General features: G+C 32.6%; 1 long non-coding RNA gene across 1 annotated transcript; it reads right to left on the minus strand.

The window, feature by feature from the left end:
- Nucleotides 1–9,423: 9,423 nt before the first annotated feature.
- Nucleotides 9,424–15,217, minus strand: LOC139488945 (uncharacterized). The gene is made up of 6 exons (XR_011656117.1): nt 15,120–15,217; nt 14,555–14,642; nt 13,692–13,811; nt 13,131–13,328; nt 10,153–10,272; nt 9,424–9,643 (listed from the first exon to the last, which is right to left on the minus strand). It is a non-coding gene; the product is annotated as an uncharacterized lncRNA (long non-coding RNA).
- Nucleotides 15,218–17,753: the final 2,536 nt, after the last annotated feature.

Raw genomic sequence — 17,753 nt, forward strand, 5'->3', positions numbered from 1 at the left:
AATTGAAAATAAAATTCAGATTCGTAAATCCGAAAATGTATAAAAATAAAAGGAAACAATTTTTGATTACTTTCTTAGCGGCAATTGGCGTAAAGATTCAAATATGAAGTAAAAAATAGTAGTTTTAATCTTTAATAAAAACTAAATGCAATATTACCCAATTTGATATACCATTGTACATCTGTTTGATATCATTGACTTTACCGGAATTTCTTAACTTGTATTCAAATCTGGCTGTGTTTAAATGCTAATGAAACTATTGCAATTTTAAAGTTTTTAATTGACAAAAATATACAACATACATGGGTTTTTTTTTATTTTCTTTTTAACATTTTATTCTTACATAATTAAATTCATTTGACAATCATTTACACGAACTTTTTGTGAAAAAATACCAATTATCTAAGCTAAGGCATTATTTTTTTTTAAGGATTTTTGAGGATTTTTTTTTTAATTCTATGATAATAGTTGTGCAATGTTGAACATGATAGCCGTCATTAATCCAAATAAGTAATACAGTAGTTGTAATAAAAGTTATATTTTAGTCATGCATAACTGATATTGACGAATTTAGAATAGTTCATCCATACATCGTTGTTCTTAAAACAATCATTATTAGTATACATGTAAGTTTCCTGACGTATAAGAGCCATTGAGGATGAGCTCCAGAGAAAGCAGACTAGTAGCGTTTCGTTCGTTTGTTTGTTGGGAAAGGAGAGGAAATGCAACCGCTTGTACAGATAAACAACAGAATTACCATACAAGCATTTATAGTCAACACAATCAGAAACAGTTCCCATCGTTAGACGGGGAATATGAAGGCTTTCAAGAATGAACAAGTGACATGTCTAACTCGAACAGTTAGAAAACGGACTATCGACATCGACCGCTTGTTCTTGATAGTTGAAATTGTATGCATATATACGTATACGTTTATGATAGTGATGAGTTCTTGTGTCTGACAAAAACTAAATTCCTTCATGGTTATATCTTGCCATACGTTTATATTGGTTTGTAAGGTGATTACTCAAAATCGTTATTTGAAAATCCTGTTTGTGAGATGTATATTCATTTCAATACAGAAATTTCGTCTATATATTTCACAAGTGTATAACACGGAGAAGCTCTGAAGGTCCATTACTCCCATTTTGTTTGGGTGTGAACCATCGATGTTGACAGCAATATCAAAGAATAAGATGATGATGGTAGAAAGAACTATATGGGCGTCATGTGGCAAATATTACATGCATATCGGACAATGAGTTGTCAATCTGTATGAAAAGATTTCCAATACAACCATATTATTGAGAAGGAATGTTTACATGCTATACTCTCGTACTAGTATTACAGGGTTCTTGTGGCGTTCACCTTAGACACACATCTTTTTAACGATGTTTAAAAAAAAGACAGAACCAATTTAATGTCATAGTTCCCTATTTTTTTTAAATATAACTAAAAGTCTTTCATCTGACAAGAATACCCCTATTTAGCGGACAATTTTTTCTTTTTTCTGTTCTGTTATTGAATACCAAGAAAAAAAAAATCCCGAAATTAATTTGAAACTTTGATACTCAAAAGTTTCCCAGCAAAATATTCACATCCCTTCGGGATAATTAGTGTTCGTCCAGTGGCATATATAACAATTGTGATGACGAATTCCTTCCTTTGTTCGAGAACAATCTTATTGAAATATAAATCTGTGATTTTACTATGTCCACAACTTCAATGTACCAAAGCAAAAGTTATACATCGACCTGTATTTAAATCAAATTGGTTCTCTTCTTGTTCTTCTGGTATACAATAGTCTATCGACATTCGATGATTACATACTGTTGGCATACGTGGACTAGTCTATTTACAACACTTTTACCCCTATTTATTCAAAATATATGTTTTTTTCTTATGTTCAATGTATACATGTATATATTTTAAATTGCGCTATAGTTCCGTAACTTTCTATCCAGTCGTATAAACGAATCGTCGGCAAGTGCGTACATATTTTTAAATCAATATTTCTGGTATGTTCCAATCTGTCCTTCACTTTTGACAATGAGTATATATTACATTTTCCCAAATTCACCCTGGGAAAAAATATTTAAATAGATTTTAATTTCATCAAATCTTATTTTTTGGGTATTATTTACATTTTTATGAATAATATTCTTTACACCAGAAATGTTATTTATAAACAAGCGTATGAGTTTGGTAATGACAAGTAAGACAGAGTTGTATATTATACATCTGATAGTTCAAAATGGAAAGTTAAATGTTATCAGCCGTGTACACTGATCAATACCTGCAGAAGTGAAACGATGCGTGAACTTGCAAGCCCGACAGGAAATCGCTTGAATACCTGGACGTGTCACCTCACACCCCTCACAATACCTTTGGAAGTAATACCTTTAGCCATGCTGGTAATCAGAAGAGGGAAGATAAAAATTTATTTGAAAACGGTTTATTACTTTAAAGAATTATGAACAAATTAGATTTTCGAAAACAATTTTCACGGAACACTTATTTATGATTTCAACTTTGACTTTTCACCTAATTCCAATATCAAGTTTATAACAACAGACCATGGTTAGTTAGTCGGATAAAACAACCGTACGATTGACAAGATATCGACACGCAATTACGACTACATCGGTTACTGTAGTTTTGTTTCTTTGTGGTTTATAGACATATCGTTTCATTAATCGGGAAAGAAGGACAAAATGGCGGAACTCAGAGAATTAATACTCTAAATTTAAAATCGATGGTGATCGCTTATCTAGCGGAATAAAACTTTAATATCTATGAATTTGAGCATTTTTATACAGAATGAACATAATATCAATTTTTGATTTTTTTGCGAAGTTTCCCTTTAAAGGGAAATTCCGCGATTTTTTACTTATCATCTAATTATGTTCATCTTAACATAAAAAACACATTTGCAAAGTTTTAAATTTATATTCCTTCTAATAACGGAGAAAATCAAGTATTTGTAACTTTTTTGGTTGAATTCTCGAGTGGGTCGTGACGTATTAGCCCGATTTATTGAATTCTGGGAAAAAATAAAATCTGTTTAACTCTTATAGCTTATCGACAATATACGTAATTAAAAGCGCACAGCTGACGAATGGTCGTAGTTATTAACCACAATATAATAATGAACGAAAATGAATATGCATATACCGTTTTGTATTCATTGAATTAAACTCCTATAAAATTATGTCTCTGTCTCTAGTAAATGTTTTTGAATAAATTTAATTAATTATTGTTGAGATTTTATTCATAAAATATTTATTGAACATTTTTACTATTTACTTGTCTATTTACCGTTATTGTTTTGATAATCATTTCAATGCAACTAATGTGTGAGCAGAGTGTGTATATTATTTTGTAAAGGTCACTGTATATTTCTCGGCTTGAGGTCAATTCGTTTACCTTGTAGCTATTTAGCCGCAGGTGTGAGTTCAAGCGTACACAGGTATAAATGTTGTTATTTGGAAAGGATATACAGAAAGGATTAGAAAGAGTATGATGTCACGATGTTAATACACTAAGATTTAATACACGATGAGAATAAAGATTCAATAATTAAATTGTGTAAATTAATTGAAAATAAAATTCAGATTCGTAAATCCGAAAATGTATAAAAATAAAAGGAAACAATTTTTGATTACTTTCTTAGCGGCAATTGGCGTAAAGATTCAAATATGAAGTAAAAAATAGTAGTTTTAATCTTTAATAAAAACTAAATGCAATATTACCCAATTTGATATACCATTGTACATCTGTTTGATATCATTGACTTTACCGGAATTTCTTAACTTGTATTCAAATCTGGCTGTGTTTAAATGCTAATGAAACTATTGCAATTTTAAAGTTTTTAATTGACAAAAATATACAACATACATGGGTTTTTTTTTATTTTCTTTTTAACATTTTATTCTTACATAATTAAATTCATTTGACAATCATTTACACGAACTTTTTGTGAAAAAATACCAATTATCTAAGCTAAGGCATTATTTTTTTTTAAGGATTTTTGAGGATTTTTTTTTTAATTCTATGATAATAGTTGTGCAATGTTGAACATGATAGCCGTCATTAATCCAAATAAGTAATACAGTAGTTGTAATAAAAGTTATATTTTAGTCATGCATAACTGATATTGACGAATTTAGAATAGTTCATCCATACATCGTTGTTCTTAAAACAATCATTATTAGTATACATGTAAGTTTCCTGACGTATAAGAGCCATTGAGGATGAGCTCCAGAGAAAGCAGACTAGTAGCGTTTCGTTCGTTTGTTTGTTGGGAAAGGAGAGGAAATGCAACCGCTTGTACAGATAAACAACAGAATTACCATACAAGCATTTATAGTCAACACAATCAGAAACAGTTCCCATCGTTAGACGGGGAATATGAAGGCTTTCAAGAATGAACAAGTGACATGTCTAACTCGAACAGTTAGAAAACGGACTATCGACATCGACCGCTTGTTCTTGATAGTTGAAATTGTATGCATATATACGTATACGTTTATGATAGTGATGAGTTCCTGTGTCTGACAAAAACTAAATTCCTTCATGGTTATATCTTGCCATACGTTTATATTGGTTTGTAAGGTGATTACTCAAAATCGTTATTTGAAAATCCTGTTTGTGAGATGTATATTCATTTCAATACAGAAATTTCGTCTATATATTTCACAAGTGTATAACACGGAGAAGCTCTGAAGGTCCATTACTCCCATTTTGTTTGGGTGTGAACCATCGATGTTGACAGCAATATCAAAGAATAAGATGATGATGGTAGAAAGAACTATATGGGCGTCATGTGGCAAATATTACATGCATATCGGACAATGAGTTGTCAATCTGTATGAAAAGATTTCCAATACAACCATATTATTGAGAAGGAATGTTTACATGCTATACTCTCGTACTAGTATTACAGGGTTCTTGTGGCGTTCACCTTAGACACACATCTTTTTAACGATGTTTAAAAAAAAGACAGAACCAATTTAATGTCATAGTTCCCTATTTTTTTTAAATATAACTAAAAGTCTTTCATCTGACAAGAATACCCCTATTTAGCGGACAATTTTTTCTTTTTTCTGTTCTGTTATTGAATACCAAGAAAAAAAAAATCCCGAAATTAATTTGAAACTTTGATACTCAAAAGTTTCCCAGCAAAATATTCACATCCCTTCGGGATAATTAGTGTTCGTCCAGTGGCATATATAACAATTGTGATGACGAATTCCTTCCTTTGTTCGAGAACAATCTTATTGAAATATAAATCTGTGATTTTACTATGTCCACAACTTCAATGTACCAAAGCAAAAGTTATACATCGACCTGTATTTAAATCAAATTGGTTCTCTTCTTGTTCTTCTGGTATACAATAGTCTATCGACATTCGATGATTACATACTGTTGGCATACGTGGACTAGTCTATTTACAACACTTTTACCCCTATTTATTCAAAATATATGTTTTTTTCTTATGTTCAATGTATACATGTATATATTTTAAATTGCGCTATAGTTCCGTAACTTTCTATCCAGTCGTATAAACGAATCGTCGGCAAGTGCGTACATATTTTTAAATCAATATTTCTGGTATGTTCCAATCTGTCCTTCACTTTTGACAATGAGTATATATTACATTTTCCCAAATTCACCCTGGGAAAAAATATTTAAATAGATTTTAATTTCATCAAATCTTATTTTTTGGGTATTATTTACATTTTTATGAATAATATTCTTTACACCAGAAATGTTATTTATAAACAAGCGTATGAGTTTGGTAATGACAAGTAAGACAGAGTTGTATATTATACATCTGATAGTTCAAAATGGAAAGTTAAATGTTATCAGCCGTGTACACTGATCAATACCTGCAGAAGTGAAACGATGCGTGAACTTGCAAGCCCGACAGGAAATCGCTTGAATACCTGGACGTGTCACCTCACACCCCTCACAATACCTTTGGAAGTAATACCTTTAGCCATGCTGGTAATCAGAAGAGGGAAGATAAAAATTTATTTGAAAACGGTTTATTACTTTAAAGAATTATGAACAAATTAGATTTTCGAAAACAATTTTCACGGAACACTTATTTATGATTTCAACTTTGACTTTTCACCTAATTCCAATATCAAGTTTATAACAACAGACCATGGTTAGTTAGTCGGATAAAACAACCGTACGATTGACAAGATATCGACACGCAATTACGACTACATCGGTTACTGTAGTTTTGTTTCTTTGTGGTTTATAGACATATCGTTTCATTAATCGGGAAAGAAGGACAAAATGGCGGAACTCAGAGAATTAATACTCTAAATTTAAAATCGATGGTGATCGCTTATCTAGCGGAATAAAACTTTAATATCTATGAATTTGAGCATTTTTATACAGAATGAACATAATATCAATTTTTGATTTTTTTGCGAAGTTTCCCTTTAAGTTCTTTGATAATAGTTAAGGAACTAGTTTAAAGCACTGAAAGATAAGTTGTAGAATACTTACTTAAAGCTGAGATAAAACGATATTTGGGTTCTTGTGTAGTTTAGGTATAACTAATACATAGCAGGGACCTACAAATGTTTAGAAGAGGCCTTATTCAGTCTAAGATGCATGAAGGTTGTTTTATTAATAAGTTATTAGTGGCTCTGCACTAGATGTCAGTAACTTCGAGTACTCTCAGATTTGTACTTGTGTCTTTCAGTTGTTGATGAGTTTGGCCTTTTTCATCTGATTTCTATATTCTATAATTCGTTCTTATGTTGTACTGTTAAACCACTGTCTCAGGTTAGGGGAGGGTTTGGATCCCGCTAACATGTTTAACACCACAACATTCGGTACAAATGTGCCTGTCCTTAATCATTATCAGGAGTCTGCAATTCAGTGGAAGTCGTTAGTCGATGTGTTACATATTTTGTTTTTCGTTCGTTTTAATACATGTATGTACATAAATTAGGCCGTCAGTTTTCTCGTTTAAATTGTTTTACATTTGTCATTTCGGGGACGTTTATAACCAGTGGCGGATCAAGGGGGGGGGGGGGGGTTCCGGGGGTGCGCACACCCCCTTTATTTTTGCCGATCAATGCATTTGTATCGGGAAATATGTTTTGCACCCCCCCCCCCCTTTGCCCTGGGTGCCCTGGGTTAGCACCCCCCTTTCGAAAATTCCTGCATCCGCCCCTGATAACTGACTATGCGCATACGATATGGGCTTTGCTCATTGTTGAAGGCCGTACGGTGAGCTATATAGTTGTTAATTTCTGTGTCATTTGGTTTCTTGTGGAGAGTTGTCTCATTGACAATCATACAACATCTTCTTTTCAATAATTAAGCTGTGAGGAAGTTATGATATGATTGTTAACTATGTGACTCTCTCGCGGTGGAGCGCACGGACTTGAATGTAGATGAATCTAAAATGGTATTCTTAAGAACGTCCGTGTATTAGTTATGGTATACATTTGTGTACCACCATCACATTGATGGCTGCTTTGTCGGCCGGTTCTTACACAAAGTTCTTGGGAGTTCATTTCCTATTCATATCATTTTTGGACCCTAGCTCTACGTGGTCCATTTTGAAAGATGTCGATTTCTGTAAACGACAAATATAATTAGAATTTGAAATTAAAAAAAGCAACGTTAAAGTGAAAGGGTTTAATTACTGGAAACTCAACAATATGTGTACATTGTTTAGAAATACTCGGTGATCCTCGCTTTTCGTCCTGTTTCAGAAGCTGGTACAAATAGATTTTATTCTTTCGATAATGTGAATTTATGTTATAAATTATTAATAATTTTGTTCAATGGGATTTTTTTTGAGACAAATTCTGAAAATGTCTATTTTTTAGCATTAGGAAAAAAACCATAAATGTCTTTAAAACCGATATTTTAAAAGTTCAAATAAAGAACACACATTGAGGATCTAGGAACTGTTTTCTGTAATTCAAACAATTGTTAAATATAATAATATTTAACAATAGCAATTTTAAAAATGGTACCCAAAAAATACAGTTCTTTCCTGTTAACAAGTTGAACGTAAATCAATTTAAAAAAGTTTTTATGGGAATAAGGAATAAGTTAAAGATACTATTTGTGGTTTACTACTGCAATAGTTTATCAAATGCCAATTATTTATTTTAGCATTTTTATTACAAAAGGTGAAGAAATATACTAAAATATAGTCCGATATGTCGGTAACATGAAGGAATCTTGAGTAACAAGACAGAGATGGTAACAGAAAGGAATTATTTTTTTTCAAAACAAAAGCTTTATTTCATAGCTTCAGGAAAAAACATCATTTTAAATTGGGCACACTTGGAAGATAACAGCAGACAATGTCATTTACCTTTTGAATTGTATGTGCAAGATGAAAATCTGCCTATGTCTGACAATTCTAAAATAAATTCAATTCTGTCACCATCTACTATAATAATACTATAATTGGCATTTGATCAATGTTTGTTTTCTGCTGTTATCAAAAGTGAAACACCTGTCTGTTCATTCAATATACTGTATATTATGTTGAAATTTATTTAATATGATGATCATAACTTATATTAAATGAAATGGTTGGCATATAGTAATTTAACTTTGTCATTCATCATTGAAATTGTATTGAACATCCTTCCTGTTACTGATTATGGTTATGCTTTTATTTACCAGGTAACATGACAGAACATAACAGAAAGGAATTACATATTACTTTTTGTCCATTTACTCGAATTGTGTAGAAGTTTACTTCCGTCTACATATCATTTTAATGAGATACTATAGCAACGCATTTACTGTTATAGTGTTGACAATGAAATATTCTCAAAAGGTACACAAAATGAACAGTGGTAACAGGAGGGAATTACCCTTTTGAATAAAATTTTGAAAGACCCTAAAAAATACAAAAAATGATCACATGCTTTAGTTTATGTTCTATCATACTTGTGAAAATTGGAAGCCTATTTACTTAATTTGGATATTTTTTGAATGCTTTAGTTGTCAGAAAACACCACCGGACATGATTGTGGAGAGGGGGGAATTCAAATATAATATTTTATTGGAAGAAATGTAAGAAAAAGTGTTTATTTGACAATAGTTGGTGCATTATATAGATATACTGAAACTTTTCTTTTGTGGATCTTTCATATAATGTCCGTTAATATTTGTTTTCTGTATCAAGTTGGTATGTTTTTATTTATATTTATTTAATCTTTGTATTTTTTATTGTCAGTTTTGCCATTGCATGAAACTTTTCCTGTGCCTGAATATCGCCTGTAGTATTGCATGGTCAGAAAATTCCTTCAAAGACAAAACAATATGTATTGCTAAAGGAAGTGTAGTGTCATTACAGTCTTTACTGTTGTTGCTGTGTCGTTAGTTTGCTGTCTCGGGGAAAAAAGTAACAGAAACTGAACAAAAACCAAAAATAGTATATTTATAAATAAAAAAATGTCCAATTCTTTACATATGATTTCGACAAAAATCTAACATTATGCTTTAAAAATTTTGCATGATATTTTCAAACGGTCGAATTTTTCAAAATGTACAAAACTGGATTTATTTTACTGTATAGCAGAGGAAACTCTTTCCAGAATAGAACTACAAACATGATCACCATTTTCTTGACCGGTACTCTCTGGAATTAAAAAGAAATTGAGAATTAAAAAGTTATTTTACCATGAAATGTATACATTACAGTTAGAGCTAGACTATCGGTGAAGGTCGTGAGTTGACCTCTGAACTTCTCAGATTTTATTTGTATTTAGTTTTTCGTCTCATCATTGTATAATTATTTTCATTACTCAACACACATTTTTATTCATTTTGCATGTAACAATCTACTTCGCGTTCAGAAGTAGTATTTGCGTAATTGATAGTCCGAAGTATATCAAGTGTTAAAATAGCATTGAATGTTCATTATCAGATCGACATACAGAGACGTGCGCTTGAAAATACTTGAATAAATCAATAATTACAGTATGAGAATTTCATTTGTTTTGTGTGACTATTTTTTTAAGTATCCGCACGTTTCTTACTTGAATTGTTGAGATATTTTGCATTTTTTTTTTAATTGATTTTAACTTTTTGGTTTCAAGTTATCAATCTATTATTTTTTGTAATATATTTTTTTTTATTTATGTATACCTCCTGATAGAGCTTTTATATTGCCTTTCCATATAATTCTCCCTTTAACCACGATTTGGAGCGCCTCCTTCGCCTGAACTTGAAACAGTTGTGTCTCCATTCCTAAATCTTTAAGTTGTTCTGAAATAAATTTAGCTTTTTATGATTTCATTTTTTTTATATTTATATCTTGAGTACGTACGTAATATATAAATTTGGTATACTTGGTGTTTAATACTTAAGGTCATGTCTAATGTTGTATTTTGTTTTGTATGTTTTGATATAGTGGGTGTTGTTCTAGTGTATAAAACGCTTTGCAAATTTATAGCAAAAAAAGAACAACGTTTCACATATGATAGCAGATAAGTTATTAATGTCGTTACTACAATCCCGCCCCCTTTTCCCGACTGTGATCTACTGAATAATACGTAATGTCCTGATTTAGAGTAATTTCTCGCAATTTGATTGGCTGATATTGTCCTAATAAATTTCAGTACAATATTTTATCACGTCAATTGGAATTATCTCCCTTATTTATTACGTCGATTGAAATTATCCCCCTTACACCATTGACCTAATAAAAAAAATAAAAAGATGAGTTGCTTAATATTCCTAATATTTTTTTTATTTTTCACAGTTTTAGATTGAATATCTAAAATACAATACCAGCCAATCAAATTTGGAGAAATTACTCTTAATTCAGGATAATACGTATTATCGGGTTTGTACTCACATAAGCAACACGGCGGGTGCCAGGGGCGTAGCTGCCGCTAGGCACTTTAGGCACGTGCCTACACATAATTTTTCACAAATAATTTTTTTTTATTAAAAAAAATAATAAACAACGTTATCTGTAGATGAAGTTGTCAAAACTCTTAAATTATCAAATGTCATGTGTACACTAGTCTCTCGTCCTTAGTGAATGGAATATTGGATAGAATTGAATGTTTTTACGATTTTACCTTATATAGAAACTATAAACTAGAACTTAATTTGGTTTAGAACAATTCACTTCCAGACTATCAACAAAAACTTGAATGAACCTCAACCTAGACACATGAGTTTTATAATTAGTTGTTGTTGGTTTTCAGCTATCTTTCCACTTTGTCTTCACCCGACTTGCCAATGTTGGTCGTCCGTTTGGCTGTGCAGGATGTATAAATACGCAGTCACGTCTGGTCAGAATGGGGACATTAAATTCGATGCCTAGTTGTAGAGAGAATGCAACTCTTTGAGGAGTTCGTAGTTGGTCTACTGAAAGGCAAAATTCCTGCTCCTATCCAATAATCCCTCATTTTTCAATGCATGGCATTTTTAAATTTCCAGACCTTCGTCCTGGACAACACCTATCACAGGACCTAGCTCCAAGTTGTATTTATTGTAATTTTTTAAATATTTGACACTGGATGTAAAAATATCAATCAATCAAATGGCTTCCAGTAATTTTGAGTGCTTGCAAATCTGCGTGCAATGGCCACAATTATTCAAAATTCCTAAGCAGGTAGGGATTTTACAGTCTGAGGATATAAAGAAATACGAATTTCTTGAATTTTGTTAGGCATCGACTATGTCTGTATACATGTTTGTGTGGCTAGGGTGAAGGTTTAAGATTCAAAAGAGTGATGGTTGATGTCTAGCCAAAAGGATAGTTCTATTATATAGTAGTGTTTACGTACCTATTTTTTTTATGAAGGATCGTCAATATGTACGTACTATTAATTAAGTTAAACGTATATATCAATCAGAACGGAATAGGATATGATAATACCAAACAGCGTGTACTGCTTAATTAAAGGGATACGCTGATCTACGCTGGGCAATGCATATTGTAAATATTTTTTTATATCACGAATTATACTGCGTTATTTAATTCATCAGTCAGGTGTTATGGTACATTATTCATAATTCTTCGAACTTTTCATCATGTATATTATAATTATCATGATTAAATAACCAGTAAATTAAATATTTTTGTACATAAAATTTTGCAGCTCAAACGCTGAAAACCGTTTTCAGTCGGGGGGTTTCGCCCTCCTGAACCCCCTACCAGAGCCATGCCCTGGACCTGCTGGGGGCCTAGACCCCCCTACCGATTGGTGCCTACACTTAACTGAATACCTAGCTACGCCCCTGGGTGCATCGTGTGGAGCAGCATCTACTTACCCTCCCAGGGCACCTGAGATCACATCAAGTTTTAGTGGGGTTCGAATTGCTCAGTCTTTAGTTTTCTTAGTTGTGTTTTCTGTACCATAATAATTGATTTTCTGTTGGTCTTTTTCTTTTTTAACCGTTGAGTTGTCAGTTAATTTTCTACCTAAGACATTAGAAGATGTGGTATGAGTGCCAATGAGACAATTTTCCATCTCCAAGTCACAATTTGTAAAAGTAAACCATTATCGGTCAAAGTACGGTCTTCAACACAGAGCCTTCAAGTTGGCTCACACCGAACGCGTTTGAATATCTAGTATCTTTCGCCTCTCTTTCAGTTCCTTATATAAATAACTATTATGTATGTATTTCTTATGACATACTTACTGATCAGACCAGTCAGTAGTTTCGTTCTGTGTTTGACTCTTCCTCAAGACATACTTACTGATCAGACCTGTCAGTAGTTTCGTTCTGTGTTTGACTCTCCCTCAAGACATACTTACTGACCAGACCAGTCAGTAGTTTCGTTCTGTGTTTGACTCTTCCTCAAGACATACTTACTGATCAGACCAGTCAGTAGTTTCGTTCTGTGTTTGACTCTCCCTCAAGACATACTTACTGATCAGACCTGTCAGTAGTTTCGTTCTGTGTTTGACTCTCCCTCATGACATACTTACTGATCAGACCTGTCAGTAGTTCCGTTCTGTGTTTGACTCTTCCTCAAGACATACTTACTGATCAGACCAGTCAGTAGTTTCGTTCTGTGTTTGACTCTCCCTCATGACATACTTACTGATCAGACCAGTCAGTAGTTCCGTTCTGTGTTTGACTCTCCCTCATGACATACTTACTGATCAGACCTGTCAGTAGTTCTGTTCTGTGCTTGACTCTTCCTCATGGCCCATATGGACCATACCGGATGATAACTTTTCCAGGGTTCTTTGACATTGCTTAATGTTGTTTCTGTGACTTCGTGTGTTTATTTGTTGTGAAGTTTTTGACAGCACTTAGAGCCTCGAGACACAAGGGATCCTCTTTTCCGCCACCTCCTAAAATATACCAAATAATCAGTAATTACCGCATATCTATTAGAGAGTGATGGTACATCTAGTTTATGATATGACTCTGATCCTTTAAAATGGACCAGTTGTGCCTAACGTGCGTTGAGTATAATATAGAAAGACAAAAATAGCATGCAACAAATAAAAGTTTAAAGAAGCTAAACACTTTTTGTAAGTTATATAAACGTAGTTTAATTCTTATATACACCGGTCGTTGATTTAAAAAGGATTCAACATTCTGTAATGATATTGTTTTATAACGTATACACAATGTGTTTAGTTTTTTTTCTACCATAAATCGTTCTGAATATACATGAACGAATTGTCAATAAATACATCTAGAAAAATTACCTGTTTGAAGTGTTGTGATATTGCAACTCCAGACAACTTTAGAATCAATTATAAGTTGACAAGCGTCTCTGTTCTGTATTTTATGAGTTACTACAGTAAAACCAGAGGACCCAAGTATACCTGTAAGTTTTGAAATAAGACAAAAAAAAACATATATAATAATAAACGTATACACCATAGCCGTTGTCACTTCACTCAAAAAGGAATTGTGGATGACAAGCACCTCCTAAAACTGCCAATGCATGGCTTACAAATTAAGTACAAGAAAGAGAGAAAGAAAAATGAAAAGATAAATGATAGAACATGCAAATCCTGTGATTTCAGGAGCTTCCGAGTCTTCGCTCTCTTGGTCGAGTTTTCTCTCACTTGGTCCCCTACATAGATTGTAGACCAATTGCATATTGTTCACCTCTCAGTTCTTTTCAGACCTCAAATTCCGAGGTCCGGCCCTTTTTGATAATACATGATCATGTTATATTTCTCGGTTCAACAAAGTTACTACAGAGCACAGACAATTTTTCAAAGTAGGTGGAACATTTTGTACATATGTATCAATGACCAGTTACATCCATTATAAGGAGAAATTATAAAGTTCATGTGAAACTACCAGATCCCCGCAAAAACTTTATCTGGAAATACACGTACATGTAAGGCGTAAATCATAACTCGTCGGCCATTTAAGTTTATTACCGATACGTATATATATGTTCTGTGCTTTATTTTGTAATTCATTTGATTGTATAGCTCAAATTTTGGGCACCATGATTGGTTAATAAAATTATCTTATCTTATCTTATCTTATATGTAATTTATTCCTAGTATTTCCATTTAAGTATCACAGTTCTATGTTTATTAATATTCACCTTTAAGTCCCTCTATTTTCTTTTCGCTGTGATAGACCCCGTTTCATCTTTGGTAAGGACCGTACTTTAAAACAACTTTAACCATTTTCTGTAATAGTAAATGGGAGATAACTGAGCATTGTATTTGATCATTTAAATAAAACAAGAGTTATAGAACTTACATTATGATCTGTTATATCGTCGTCAAAACATAACATACTGTTTAGTTTGCACATGATTACACATGTTTATTTTTTGTATGAATAAATAAAACAGAATCAAGGGGTCAATAAAACACATGTAAAATAAAAAAACGTGTAGTAGTGTTGTTTTTTTGTTCTAAACTCATATTCGTCAGATTGTTAGAGTGAATAATGGTTGTAAATATAAAAAAAATATCAGTGGTGCAAGAAAATCAAACATAAATAAGTTTATTCGCATTCATTATTATAGTTGATAACTTTGAATATGGGAATGAGGGAATTAACTGAAAAATACGTCGTCTGTCGTCTTCATGTACATTCATTAACAAACAAAAAATAATTTCTTTGTGTGTATATTAAAATGTAAGATCAATATTTCTCACCTTATTTTAGTTTGAAGTTGTTAGGTTTAAAAATTCCTTTTTTAGAATTAAAATACACTTATTGCGAAAACTATAAATGTGAAAACAATATCGATCAGTCCACTATTTATTACAAAAGGTTAGGGTTAAATTTCAGTACAATTATAATTATAAAGCCAATAAAAAATATGTTTAATTTCCAAGAATATTGTGTAATAATTATACACAATAATTGTACAAAAAGCAAGTCAAAAACTATATCTATTGTAATGGTTTTCTTTTAAAAATTGACACTAATTATAATCAGCTGAGAACCAAATCTATATTAAGTTAGCCATCGGTTCAAATAGGACAACGAAAATACAAACTATCTCCCTATATGAAACAATTGTTGACATAAAATTGAGAAAGAACACAGGGAATTTGTCAAATGTCAACAATTAACCCGACCAAAGAGCAGAAAAATGACCGAAGGCAACCAAAGAATCTTCAACACAGCGAGGAAATACCGCACCCGAAGGCGGTGCAGAAATTATTAGTAACAAAATTGTAAACGCTACAGGCCACACATATTGTAACACCAAACGACTCCGACAAAACGAATAAAAACAAACATCGAACAACAAATGCATGATCCCGAGGGGTATGCATGGATGAAATTTAACCATGGAGGAACTTTCAATAGGACTACTACACTACCCTATATTAGTACACTGTAACTGGTTCGCAATTCCATCTTAATCTACGCTCTGTGTTAGTGTAGTGATGAGTGAGCATGGCGTACAGGGGTCCAGTTTACGGACTAACCGTGGTTTCGATTATTTCCATTAAGTCAACTCTGCGGATCGTGGACCTAATATCACCTGTCCAGATATAATTAATGTCACAGAATTGTCTTACTAAATGTTTGACCAAGAAAAGAAAAAAGTGAATGATAGAGAAAGAAAGATGAAATGCAGAATTAGTATTTTATTGTATGAAATTGCTCTACACTTTGAACATCCTTAATTTAAAAGTAAGACCTAATACAACGCTGCATTTGATGCTGATTGATGGCTGCTTAACGTCCAGCGGCAAATTAATTGTAATTAACATGTTAATGATATGTGAATATGTACCCTGCTTTGTTCTAGAATGACACGCTGATCCGGATTTTTAACGTGGTAGTTCATAAGGTTCATAAGGTAACAGTCCGCAGAAAGACATGTCACCTCAACCGGACATATTATTCAAGTCCCGTATGCATGAAGCTACTCGTAATACCAACTTATCGTAGGAAATGGAGAAAAATCCGTCCTTTCGGAACAGATCTTCACTAAAGTAGCGTAATTCATACGGGCCCTGCAGCTGACTCAGAGCAGACCAGTCTTTGCTCTTACACCTTAAAGTCACTTGTTTAGCGGAGAAGCAGCCAAGCAGCCAATCATAATCTTATAGTTTTTGGTTTAATCAGACCGTGGTTTATATCAACGATCTAACGCACTCGAGGCGAACACGCCACCCAAAGACCATCGAGGCGGTGGCTGTATTCGATATAAGTCACAGGTCAAAATAATAGTTTAATATGCACAAAAATGTTCAAGAAAAAGTTAAAACTAATTTTTCTTTCAAAAATATCTTTTAAGATAAAATCAAATTATGTTAATAACATGCAATATTAAAGTTAAAAAACAATTGTTACAAAATCATCGTGGATGGTGTCTATACTGATTTCATTGCCAGTTTTGACTTAACAAATTCCATTAAGCCATTGTAAGTACGTGTGTACGTGTATATATCTGTCACTCCGAATAACGCTAGCTTATACTAGATTACTGTTAATTATAATCCTTTATAATATTAGAAGTACACAAAGACAACTTATGTTTATCACAGTACATGTATTGACATATTTTAGGGCGTAGTTAAAAAAAATATTCTGTTTAATAACTAGACCCGCTAGTGACCGTTGTATATGTTTATATTTCAATACAGTATCTGAATTCTGTTTCAATATGTAAAGTTCATAAAATCATCTCTTTAGTGTAGCTCAAAAGCACATTTATACTCTAAAGGGTTTCTGCAATGTAAAATTTTACAACCAATTTTAACCTAAACAAACAACGTAAATTTAAAAATCGAAATATACATTTTCAGATTTTATTAAAATTAATTTACAATGGCTTTATTGAACTATATAATATAGAAAACCGATATTTTATACCAATTAATGGTACGAAAGTGACATATACAGCTAATAGTTTAAGGAGTCGACTTGTGCATAGATATGAACACCTACGGAAAAGTCGTCCAGAAACATTCAACTTAAAAAAAAATAGCAATTAAGATATATCACTTTCTTTGGCGGATCCAGGGGGGGGGGGGTGTCTGGGTGTTGGAACCCCCTTTTTTTTGGCCGATCAATGCATTTGAATGGGAACATATAGTTGGACCCCCCCCCCCTCTTTTGTCCTGGGTTGGGACCCCCCCCCCCCTTTTTTTTAAATGGCTGGATCCGCCACTGCACTGTCATCTATTTCCAGCAAAACACATAGTACATGTAGGCATTGACTTTTGCCTATAGTTCTAAAAATGTGAAAGATAAATGAAAATTTTAGTCATTCAATTTTTATAAGCATGTCGGTATCATGTATTATGTACATGTACTACTCATTA

Source organism: Mytilus edulis, chromosome 9 (genome assembly GCF_963676685.1).
Source record: "Mytilus edulis chromosome 9, xbMytEdul2.2, whole genome shotgun sequence".
NCBI classification, from domain to species: Eukaryota; Metazoa; Mollusca; class Bivalvia; order Mytilida; family Mytilidae; genus Mytilus; species Mytilus edulis.